Below are 13200 nucleotides of genomic sequence, written 5' to 3'. Positions count from 1 at the left end.
TCCATAAAACCTTTGAAATATCTGTCTTCAGATAATTCTTGGCCCAGTCTTGTTCAGTGGTGGTCGGGTTTCGGGCTTTCTTACCTCGGCCGTGTCTCTGAGAACTGAACACCTTGTACTTCTGGGCACTCCAGGGAGGTTGCAGTTCTGGAATATGACAGCACTGGAGGATAACGGGTTCCTGGTCGCTTCACATTTGATTCTTCTCAAATCTTTGGCAGTTAATTAGCGTTTTTTTTTTTGGTCTCAACGCGTTTCTTGCGACACTATTGACTATTTGCAACAAAACATTTGGTGTTTCTGTGATCACGCCCCAATATCTTAGCAATTTCAAGAGCGCTGCATCCCTCTGAAAGACTTTTAAAACAATTTTTGACTTTTCAGAATCAGTTAAATCTCTTTTTTGGCCCATTTTGCCAGAGGAAAACAAGCTGCCTAATAATTATGAACACCTTGATATAGGGTCTTGAATCCTTAGGCCAGACCTTCCCTCAATACACAAATACACATCACCTGATCTGCTGCATCCAATAAGCAGTCAAGTTTATACAGCTTGGAGTTGGAAAATATGCATAAAAATGATGATATGGTAAAAATACTTACTTGCCTAATAATTGCGCACACAGTGTATGCAGGATCCATTTTCAAAAAGAAACCAGCGAATCATGATGTATCCCATCGACATTAAAAGCATCTGCGGGGTTCAAGCATTTTTGATGACTATTCTTGCCATCAAAAATACAGGGATGCAAAACTTTTTTTTCGTTTTTGCCAGTATTATGTATTAAAGTGTAGCTAAAAGTTTGACAAACTCCTGACCCCCCCCCCCCCCCCCCCCGAGCACTGAGACCCCCACCAATCGCTAGAACGAAGCAGCTAAAGCGCTTGTGTGATCACTCTGCTGCTTCGTGTCTGTTTGGCTTTTCCCGGAAATAAATGTATCGGTGCACGGACTCAATAGAAAGTCTATGAGCCCGTACTCCGATACATCGGCTTTCCGGAAAAACCTGAACAGACACGAAGCGGCTGAGCGATCCCACGAGCGCTTTAGCTGCAACATTCTAGCGATTGGTGGGGGTCTCAGTGCTCGGACCCCCACCAATCCAAACCTCTGACATGTCACTATGACATGTCAGAAGTTTGTCAAACGTTTAGCTGCAGTTTAAAGAGGCTCTGTCACCAGATTTTCAAACCCCTATCTCGTATTGCAGCAGATCGGCGCTGCAATGTAGATTACAGTAACGTTTTTTTTGTTTTTTTTAAACGAGCATTTTTTTCCAAGTTATGACCATTTTTATATTTATGCAAATTAGCCTTTCTTAAGTACAAGTGGGCGTGTATTATGTGTGTACATCTGGGCGTTTTTACTTGTTTTACTAGCTGGGCGTTGTGAATAGAAGTGTATGATGCTGACGAATCAGCATCATCCACTTCTCTTCGTTACCACCCAGCTTCTAGCAGTGCACAGACACACAGCGTGTTCTCGAAAGATCACGCTGTGACGTCACTTCCTGCCCCAGGTCCTGCATCGTGTCGGACGAGCGAGGACACATCGGCACCAGGCGACAGAGGCTACAGTTGATTCTGCAGCAGCATCGGCGTTTGCAGGTAAGTCGATGTAGCTTCTGTCGCCTGGTGCCGATGTGTCCTCGCTCGTCCGACACGATGCAGGACCTGGGGCAGGAAGTGACGTCACAGCGTGATCTCTCGAGAACACGCTGTGTGTCTGTGCACTGCCAGAAGCTGGGTGTTAATGAAGATAAGTGGATGATGCTGATTCGTCAGCATCATACACTTCTATTCACAACGCCCAGCTAGTAAAACAAGTAAAAACGCCCAAATGTACACACACAATACACGCCCAGTTGTACATAACTTTAAACACGCCCAGTTGTACTTAAGAAAGGCTCATTTGCATAAATATAAAAATGCTTATAACTTGGCCAAAAATGCTTGTTTTTGAAAAAAACAAAACGTTACTGTTCTCTACATTGCAGCGCCGATCTGCTGTAATACGAGATAGGGGTTTGAAAATCTGGTGACAGAGCCTCTTTAAGTATTATGACAGCCATAATGTTTATATTCTGCCATTAACATAAGGACACATTTTGTTTTTAGGGCGAGTTTTATTTTATAGTGGCACCATTCTAAGGTACATATGACTTTCAGGCATTTTTTTCAGGAAGAATTTAAAGCAAAAAGCAATTCTGTCATTGTTTCATGTAGGGCTTTCTATGCCATTCATCATGCGGTACAGCATACAAACATCATGTTAACTTTATTTTACAGGTCGTTGCAGTGATACCAAATATATGTTTGGTCAATATGATTCAATAAAAATGGTTTTAACCCCTTAAAGTGTTCCCTATATCTATGGGTACAAAGAATGCTGTCAATCAGGCTGTGTGGGCGGGGTTAGCATGACCTGCCTAGGTAGAGTCGTGCGTTAACCTTAGATCATCCTATCCCCCCACCCCCACTTTAGTAAAGACACGTGACACCGAGGTTGGATGTGAAATGGCCACAGCAGCCGTTTATTAATTTCACAGTTTTATAAAAACAATTTAAATCCGAAACATTCGGATAACTAGTTAGGAATCCGCCATAGAATTCCTCCTAATAATTCACATGACCCAACATGGGTCAGAATCGTAAATAACAATTTAACGTTAACATTAACCCGAGCAGAGGAAGTCCTTGAAGCCCCTTCAGATGTTCCTTTTTAAGAACACACCGAATTAGCCATCTGCAAACCACCAATTACCTCCAGCCGTAAACCAGCTCGGAAGCACCGTTCACCTCTGCAGATGGCTCCAACCACTAGAAGTCCACTTCAAGGGGATAACACCCGATGAAGCCCTCAAGTGATATACCGACCACTAGAAGTCCACTTCAAAGGGATAACACCCGATGAAGCCTTCAAGTGATATACCTTCTACCAGAAGACCACTTCAAAGGGATAACACCCGATGAAGTCTTCAACCATGTACCTTTTTTGGGGGACGCATACCCCCGATGCGACCCCCCCACCATTTTGTACTGACTGGCCTCAAGGACTCCCCCCGCACAGCGAAACAGGCCTTGACCACCTTAAGCCTGTGAGTTCCTCCACACCACCACCGCCCTTTCTATGCCTTCTGCTATCGCCAAGCTCCAAAGATCAATGCCAACCTCGGTCAGATGAACCCCGTCACTCCTCCAGAAATTCCCCACTCCTGACTCCAAATCCCTATGCCTCACGCAAATGCCCCCGTTTCTTGCCACAAAACGGGACACCGCCCGGTTAACTTTAATGCGAGCCTTATTGACTCTCTCCACAGATCTAGCTAACCGCCAATGCTTTCTTGGGACTATGTCCGACCACACTATCACCAACTTGGGATAAGATACCCACAAACACAACATATCATGTTTGATATCCCGCACCAACTCGCGAAAGGGGCGGACTCCTAAGTCATTCCCACCCACGTGCAACACTAAGACCTCCGGAACCCTATCAAGCCGCGCATATGTCTGGAATTCCGCCAACACCCTGCTCCATGACATACCTCTAAAACCCAGCCAATGCACAACCGCGTCCTGTCGCGGAATGCGCAACTGGCGACCATCCGGGCGGACGTCCGCCCTCAAAGCCCCCCAGTGCACGTACGAATGACCCATCAACCACACCAAACACGGAGGCGAATCTGAAACGGAAAACACAGTTAGGCACCACCATATAACATTTGTAAAGCGTAAACAACAACATTATAACATATGGGGGCGGACATAGGACTTAAACCTTTTAGACTCCCAACGACCAATATGCCTCACCCCCTCATCATCCAACCCCCAGCGCCCCGCTTCCGTTGCTGCGCCAATCCTGAAGGAATGAGATGAATATGAGCCTGCCGCAACACCAACCGCCGTCAAACATTTTTTAAATACAGCTCCAAACTGAAACCTGGACAAAAACGACCCGTCCACATGACGTAACAAAGGCAAATCTGGAGACCCCCTGTTTTTCGTAAAACCCCGCATGCACTCTACTGGGCACATGACCGACCCCGGGAGGGCGAACAAAACTATCAGTTTACCCTTCCCTACTTGGTCAGTTTTAGATCGACGCAACCATACCTCCAGCCGGTCTGCGAATAGGCTCACCTCCCCAGATCTCAGCCCCCCTGCCTGTTTGGTACTTGGCGACACCAACTCACCTATTCTAAATGCTCCAAAGAACGCTAACGAAAAAGCCAACCGAAACAAATCCATTTCGTCTGAAGAACGACAGACCGATGCTAATGAACCGCCCAACGAGCTAAGCAAAGCAAACGACACCGGCCTTCTACTATCCGCTTCCACCCTACCTCGGCGCAACCCCTTCAAAGCCTGCGATACCAGAAATTCCTTCGATACATCCTGAAAGCCCCGCAACTTAAACCCAAACGCCACCGCAGATATGAACCGGTTCACCTTCGCTACTGAAAACCCCGCCTCCCAGGCGTCCCCTAACCAGTACAAAAGTGCCACCAACCTGTATCTATCCGTATTGACGTCACCCAACTCTCTTACCCACTCCTCCCACTGCCTCCAACAAGCAGCATAAGCACTCCACGTCGTGCGCGCCAAAGACCTTTGTAACAGCTGTTCTATGGGACCGATACCAGATCCCAAAGATGCTCCGGACAAGCCAAACCGAGACGTTCCGCTCCCGGTGCCAATTGCCGAAACCGGTCCCACTGCGAGCGAGAAAGAGCATCAGCGATACAATTCCGTACACCCGGGACATGCACCGCCACCACCCACGCGTTCAACGACAAACACACCAACACTAAATGTCGCAACAATTGAACTACCGGAGGAGAGGACGCCGTGATGTTATTAATGGCAAGCACCACCCCCATGTTGTCGCAGTAAAAACGGACCTTCTTATCCCTGAGCCTGTCCCCCCAAATGGTAGCCGCCACCACGATGGGAAACAGCTCGAGCAGGGCCAGATTCCGCGTGAGTCCACTGGACACCCAGCTAGCCGGCCATTGACCTGCGCACCACGGACCGCCCCCGTAAGCTCCAAAACCACCCGCCCCAGCCGCATCCGTGAAAATATTCAAATCACTCGTATCCTGCGCTGGGGCCATCCATAGCGAGCGACCATTGTACTGGCCCAAGAAGTCATCCCAAACCTGAAGATCAGCTCGGTGCTCCTCCTTGAGCCGCACAAAATGATGCGGCGCACGCACTCCCGCCGTTGCCGCCGCCAACCTCCTACCAAACACCCTCCCCATCGGCATAATCCGGCAGGCGAAATTCAACTTCCCCAGCAGCGACTGAAGCTCCCTCAGCGTCATTTTCTTCATTCTACAAGCCCGTCGAACCTCCAGCCTCAAAGCACCCAACTTATCCGCCGGGAGACGACACTCCATTGCCACCGAGTCTATTTCGATTCCCAAAAAACAAATCGTCGCTACCGGGCCCTCCGTTTTTTCCGGCGCCAAAGGAATCCCAAAATCCCTCGCCACCTTCTGTAGAGCATGAAGCAAATTACCGCAAACCGGCGAACCCCCCGGGCCAACGCACAAAAAATCATCTAAAACTCCCCTCGTTACCCACTCCACGAAGCTACTAAACGCCTCGAAGTATGCACAAGAAAGGGAACACCCCATCGGAAGGCACCGATCCACGTAAAAAGCCCCATTCCAAAAACAACCCAACAGCCGTTGGCTTTCTGGATGGACCGGCAACAACCTGAACGCCGCCTCGATGTCAGTTTTTGCCAGCAGCGCCCCAGGACCCGCAGCCCGCACTAACCCCACCGCCTTATCGAATGAGGTATAAACTACGGAGCACAACTCGTGATCAATCCCGTCATTTACCGACGAACCCTTGGGATACGATAAATGTTGAATCAAACGAAATTTTCCGGGCTCGCGTTTAGGGACAATACCCAACGGGGACACAACTAAATCTTTTACCGGCGACTCAACAAACGGCCCCGACATGCGGCCCAACGAAACTTCTTTTATCAACTTTTCCGACACGACTTTTGCATGCAAGTAAGCCGATTTTAAATTCCAAAAACCAACAAAACCAACACGAAACCCTTCATAAAGCAACTTAGCCGCCGCCCTATCCGGATACTCATTTAGATAAGGGGCCATCTTTTCCACCCTCACCGGCGACACCCCCTTGACCAGCCGCGTGCTGGTTACCTGACCTCTTTTTTCGCAGACATTTTGCCGCCCCGTGTGATGCACCATTACACTCGGAACACACGTGCTTGAACTTGCACGTGGCCCCGAACTTGCACTGACCTTCATTAAATTGCCAGCAAAACCCCGCCTTTCCCCCGCCGCTTTGTCCAACCTGACTAGACTGGCCTCCCTGGCCGGCGCTCCCGGGAAAGGACTGCCTAACCGGAGCCGTAACCCGTAACCAGAGAGCAATATCCTTCTGGTCCCACTGAATCGCCGGCCGAACCGCCTTCCGCTGACGGAATTGCTCATCGTATCGCAGCCACGCTTGACCCCCATACGCCCTATGAGCCTCCCCAATGGCATCAAAATAACAAAACAACGCCGAACAATTTTCCGGCGCCTTTTCCCCTATCACACTAGCCAATATGGCGAACGCCTGCGACCAATTAACGAACGTCTGCGGGATAAGCCTATACCGCCGCCGTTCCTCCTCGTCCTTTTTACTCTCATCCCGCTTGCTCTTATCCAAATAAAATTTAGCGAGCGGCAAGAGAGAAAAAATTTCAACATACTCGTCCTTCCAGATCCGCTCGCGCACCTCCTGCTTTAAATGCGCCCCCAACGGACCTTCAAAACAAACGTACACCTCCCCCCGAGCACGATCATCAATACGCACTCGATCGCCGTCCTTCTGCGCCTCGGTCTGTACCGACACCGCGACCGCCTCTCTAACCGCCGCCACCGGATGCGCCTGTAACGATCCCACGTCCCTGGGGCCTTCCCAAACTACCGCAGGGGACACTTCCGTTACTACCGGCGCCGCGGCCCTGTCCAGGCGCCCCACCAGCTCCCGTAAGCAACCCACTAAGTCTGCCAAACCCGCTCCGTCGCGTCCGCCCGCGCCACTACCGGCCCCCGATGCAATGCTAGCAGCCCCCCCGCCGACACCCGACATAAAAATCGCTGGATAAGACAATGATGGAGTTATACACTCACCGGGCTGCACAGGCGCTGTGTTCCCGTCAGCCGGACCATCCTGACCTCGACGATACACGTCCAGTTCACCTTCCTCCAATTCTTCTCTCGCCGACGACTGTCCATCCCAACGACATCTTCGGAACGGGGATGAGGACGCGCTGACCGATGGGCCGGCAACCTGCCGCCCGACCGCCGGGACCCAGACTTCCGACCGGACCTGTTGCCTCGACGTCGCTGCAGATCTAGGCGTCCGTCTAGACGATCCTGACGAAGCCTGCCCCCTGGCCGGAACATCACCATGCGGGGCGGCCGTACCTTGTACTCCAAATCTTCCATCTGATGGGGGAGGGGTGACAGGGAGCCCAGCCTGCGACTCCCTGCTTACCGCCGGACCCCGTCGCGGCCTGGGATTCCTGCCAGGACGCAGGGCCTGGGAAGGGGCGGTCCTCCCAGCTGCCTGGCCTGCAGCGTCCGGGATCGGGCTCCCTCTGCGACGCCGTGTCCGCGGGACTGCCTCCGGGCTGAGGCGCTCTGGAGGTCGGGACCGCCGAGAGGGACGGGTCGACCTGGCCTGCGTCGCCGTCACCCCTGGCAACGCTCTCTGCCCGCCCAGCGCAGGAGCGGTTGTTGTTGACTCCCCCCCCGCCGCCATAGCCATGCTCGTGAGGGGGCCGGGGGAGGGGAGCCTGTCCTTTGCAACAGACCCCGAACGCCGTGCCCGACGCGGCGAAACGGCGTCCGGGATCCTCGTTATGGCAGCCACGGTCTCCTCTAACCACCCGGGACCGTGGTGCACAGCAGCGGCACGCAGCCGCTCTAACATTAAGGCTTCTGCCATCCCTAAAAGCACGGGCAACGGGGAGCTTACTGTTCTTGTGTTACTCCTCCCGCTGCTTCCGGCTCAATGCCGAGAAACAGCGGGAAGCGCAGAACGGCCCCCCCCCGTCCCCCTTAACTCCTCCCCGTCCCTCCTCCAGCTCCTTCCAACTCTCCCTCACCTAATTAACCCTTTCCCTACCAGGACGGTCATGTCGGCTTCCCTTAATCCCTGCGGGCTGCGTCCAGCCTCTTCTGGACTATCACTGCTTCTATTAGGCTGATTCATTCAGACGAGCGTTGGCAACCTCGCACGTGAAAAACTGACTTTTTTCACGTCCGAGGTGCACCCGTTGTACTTACCCAGAATTCTTTGCTTCCTTGTCCAGGCCAGCCTGCTGGGATGACGTTTCACCCTATGTGACCATCGCAAACAATCACAGGCTGCAGCGGTCACATGGGATGGAACGTCATCCCAGGAGGTCAGCCTGCAGGACGGCAGAGGGACGCGTTGCCAAGGCTGCGCAATTATGAAACTGTTCATTTTATGTGCAGTTTTCCACAGCGGACATTCTGGCCCAAAAACTGCACCACAATATGGTGCGCTTTTTCGGGCAGAATTCCCTGTGGCGCCCAGGGCGAATACGCTGTGTGTTTTTACGCAGCGTATCCGCCCTATATCATATATTGCTGTCAGATAGGGCAACATAAATCACCTGACAGGTTCGCTTTAAGGGCGCAGAGAAATTTTTGGTTTTGCCTCACTGCGTGCTGACAGCAATAACTGTAATTTTTTTCGTTTACACACTTACATATATGGGGGACTTGGTTTCGACAAGTTGTGTTATTCAATAGCACCATTTTAACTTTGAACAATTTATTTTGGGCTTTGAATCTAAAATAAATGTTCTGTTATGGTTCTTTTTTTTTTTACACGGTTTACTGTGCAGAACAAATAACCTGTTAACTCAAGTTTAACATCAAATCTGTGGGTCATTACATGTACGGAGATACAAAATATGTATAGTTTTTTCATGTTTGATCACGTTTATACAATACATGTTATTTTTATGGGGGAAAAATGTATTGGTTAATAAACTTCAAATTATTTGTTTTGTCCCACGAGGGAGCTTTAATTTATGACTAACATTTGACAAATAATGCAGTGGAATACCTGCCATACTTAACTGTCACCACCCACGATCAAATTGTGGGGGTTCGGAGAGGGGAGGACAAAGGGAGCCCCTTCCCTTTGTTTTGATCGCTTGAATGCCATGTTGCCTTTAGACCGTGGCATCTATGGGGGTTACCTTCAACTTTGGAAGTTGCCACGGAAGGCCAGCTATCAATTACAGCAGTTTTTGAGCAGGTAGTGTGGGCACAGCTTTTGTGCTAGTGTCATCACTGTGGATACATTTACGATGCTGGTCCTTAAAGTGTAGCTAAACGTTTGACAAACTTCTGACATGACATAGTGACATGTCAGAAGTTTGGATTGGTGGGGGGTCCGAGCACTGAGACCCCCACCAATCCCTAAAATGAAGCAGCTGAAGCGCTCGAGTGATCGCTCTGCTGCTTCGTGTCCGTTCGGCTTTTTCCGGAAATAAATGTATCGGTGTACAGACTCTATAGAACGTCTATGAGCCCGTACTCCGATACATCAACTTTCCGGAAAAACCCGAACAGACACGAAGCGGCTGAGCGCTCACACGAGTGCTCCAGCTGCTTCGTTCTAGCGATTGGTGGGGGTCTCAGTTCTCGGACCCCCACCAATCCAAACTTCTGACATATCACTATGACATGTCAGAAGTTTGTCAAACGTTTAGCTACACTTTAAAGGGTAACTAAACTTTCAGAAAACTTCTGACATGTCATAGTAATATTTCAGAAGTTTTGATCGGTGGGAGTCCGAGCACGGAGACCCCCAACGATCAATAAAACGAAGCAGCAGAAGCACTTGGATGAGCGCTGTGTCGCTTAGTTTGTGAATGCCTATTTTCTGAAAGCCGAGCAGTTTGTGTCTGGGCATATAGACTTTCTATTGAGTCCATACACCAACTGTTTGGCTTTCAGAGAAAAGCCAATCAAAAACCAAGCGGCTTAGCGCTCACTCAAGCGCTTCTACCGCTACGTTTTAGCGATCAGTGGGAGTCTCAGTGCTCGGACTCCCACCGATCAAAACTTCTGACATGTCACTATAATATGTCAGAAGTTTTCTGAAAGTTTAGTAACCCTTTAACTGTAGGCTTCTTGTGCCATAAATGTACAGAGCGTTGGGTAGCCACCTGGCTGATAGACCACCAGTCCAGCTGATGTTTACACATGGCGGTAAAAGTAAAATATTTTTACTGTCAATAGCAAATGCCGGTCATTTTCTGCATAATAGGACAATGACTGCGCAATTAGGTTAGTTCCAATTCGGATTGGACACTACCCCTTTGCCAGGCTTCCTAGCCATAGGAATGTCAGCAGCATTAGCACAAGGTGAGACTGGCGCCAGAGGAAGATTACAACGGGCAAGGAGAAGAGACCCTCTCATTCAACAGCCAGACATGTGCAAACTGCCTGCAGAGCCCCGAGAGTCAAGAGCGGAGGTCGGAGGTTATTCAGAGTTCCAGGAAGTCATTGTCTGTCCGACTCCCAGATCTGTGGAAAATTCTGTGGCGATTTTTGTTGCGGTTTGCAACAGTAGTTTAGAGACAATTATTGTGTCCAGTAGGTGGCAGCATTTACACAGTGATGCTGCCTCATGCTGGATTTAAAGGCTAAGTTCACCTTCACAACCATTATTTTTCTTTTATCGTCCTAATGAAAAATAAAGCAACTTTTCAATAGGTCTAAATAAAAATTTTCTGGGTCTCGAGTTTCTATTCAGACCTATGTGTCCTCCAATGTGTGCGTCCGGTGTCTATGTGTTTAGCATGTGTGGGGAGGTGTACCATACGTGTAAGTGCTGTGTGTGCGGCATGCGCCCTATATGTGTGATTGGCGTTTGCGGCATTAGTCTTGTGTGTAAGTGGGGTGGGCAGGATTAGTCTTGTGTGTGAGTGGGGTGTGCAGCATTAGTCTTAGGTGTGAGTGGGGTGTGCGGCATTAGTCTTGTGTGTGAGTGGGGTGTGCGGCATCAGTCTTGTGTGTGAGTGGGGTGTGCAGGATTAGTATTGTGTGTGAGTGGGGTGTGTGCGGCATTAGTCTTGTGTGTGAGTGGGGTGTGCGGCATTAGTCTTGTGTGTGAGTGGGGTGTGCGGCATTAGTCTTGTGTGTGAGTGGGGTGTGCGGCATTAGTCTTATGTGTGAGTGGGGTGTGCAGGATTAGTATTGTGTGTGAGTGGGGTGTGCAGCATTAGTCTTATGTGTGAGTCGGGTGTGCAGGATTAGTATTGTGTGTGAGTGGGGTGTGCGGCATTAGTCTTATGTGTGAGTGGGGTGTGCGGCACCAGTCTTGTGTGTGAGTGGGGTGTGCAGGATTAGTATTGTGTGTGAGTGGGGTGTGCGGCATTAGTCTTACGTGTGAGTGGGGTGTGCAGGATTAGTATTGTGTGAGTGGGGTGTGCGGCATCAGTCTTGTGTGTGAGTGGGGTGTGCGGCATCAGTCTTGTGTGTGAGTGGAGTGTGCAGGATTAGTATTGTGCGTGAGTGGGGTGTGCGGCATTAGTCTTACGTGTGAGTGGGGTGTGCGGCATCAGTCTTGTGTGTGAGTGGGGTGTGCAGGATTAGTCTTGTGTGTGAGTGGGGTGTGCAGGATTAGTCTTGTGTGTGAGGGGTGTGCAGGATTAGTCTTGTGTGTGAGTGGGGTGTGCGGCATTAGTCTTATGTGTGAGTGGGGTGTGCGGCATTAGTCTTGTGTGTGAGTGGGGTGTGCGGCATCAGTCTTGTGTGTGAGTGGGGTGTGCAGGATTAGTATTGTGCGTGAGTGGGGTGTGCGGCATCAATCTTGTGTGTGAGTGGGGTGTGCAGGATTAGTCTTGTGTGTGAGTGGGGTGTGCGGCATCAATCTTGTGTGTGAGTGGGGTGTGCAGGATTAGTCTTGTGTGTGAGTGGGGTGTGCGGCATCAGTCTTGTGTGTGAGTGGGGTGTGCAGGATTAGTATTGTGCGTGAGTGGGGTGTGCGGCATTAGTCTTATGTGTGAGTGGGGTGTGCGGCATCAGTCTTATGTGTGAGTGGGGTTTGCGCTGCATTTGTCCTATGTGTGAGTGGCAGGTATACAACATGTGTCTGATGTTGGAGTCGCTTGTGTGCAGCATAAGTCCTATGTGTGAATGGTTTGTGTGTGTGGCATGCATCCTATGTGTAAATGTTGTGTACACAGCATCTGCCCTATGTGTGAGTGGCATCTATGTGGCATGAATTCTACGTGAAAGTGGCATGTGTCCTATGTGTGAGCGGCTTGTCTACACTATGTTCCAATGTGTGCGGCTTGTGTGCACATTGTGTGATACATTTGTGTATCTTAGTTTTGCTTTGCTGCCATTGAAGGAATGGGCACAGACACAATTTTTGCACAGTGGCCCTTTGCTGTCAGTGCTTGCCCCTATAGGATCTTTAAGAGTAGACCAAGACTTCTGTACTTACATTGGCTGGTTTGATTATACGTTATAGTGATACAGTATTTTCTTTGTGCGTTATCCATTTATGATCACTAGAATTTTGCTGTTCATGCCGATTGACAGATCTGCATCCCATTAATGGGAGACCAAAACATCAAAAGCAACGATCGATCAGTGATTTGTTGTTTTAACATAGCGCTGTCATCCAAATGACAACCTTCACAGACTAACCATGAACAAGTAAAAAAACAGCGGTCTGAAGTCCCTAATGTATGGCCTTATGTTTGCCCCTATTGAACCAAAGGAAAGCTATAACAACCCATAAGACAAAACTGCTCTAAGGGTATGTTCACACGAGGGCGTCCGTAACGGCTGAAATTACGGGGATGTTTCAGCCTGAAAACATCCCCGTAATTTCAGCCGTAACGGCATGTGCAGGCGCTTGAACGCCGCGTCCATTATGGACGTAATTGGCGCTGCTATTCATTGGAGTCAATGAATAACGGCTCCAATTACAGCCAAAGAAGTGACAGGTCACTTCTTTGACGCGGGCGTCTATTTATGCGCCGTCATTTGACAGCGGTGTGTAAATTACGACTCGTGTGAATAGACAAACGTCTGCCCATTGCTTTCAATGGGCAGATGTTTGTCAGCGCTATTGAGGCGCTATTTTCGGACGTAATTC

This window comes from Rhinoderma darwinii, chromosome 10 (assembly GCF_050947455.1).
Source record: "Rhinoderma darwinii isolate aRhiDar2 chromosome 10, aRhiDar2.hap1, whole genome shotgun sequence".
NCBI lineage: Eukaryota > Metazoa > Chordata > Amphibia > Anura > Rhinodermatidae > Rhinoderma > Rhinoderma darwinii.
Note: the sequence above shows the minus strand (reverse complement) of the source record.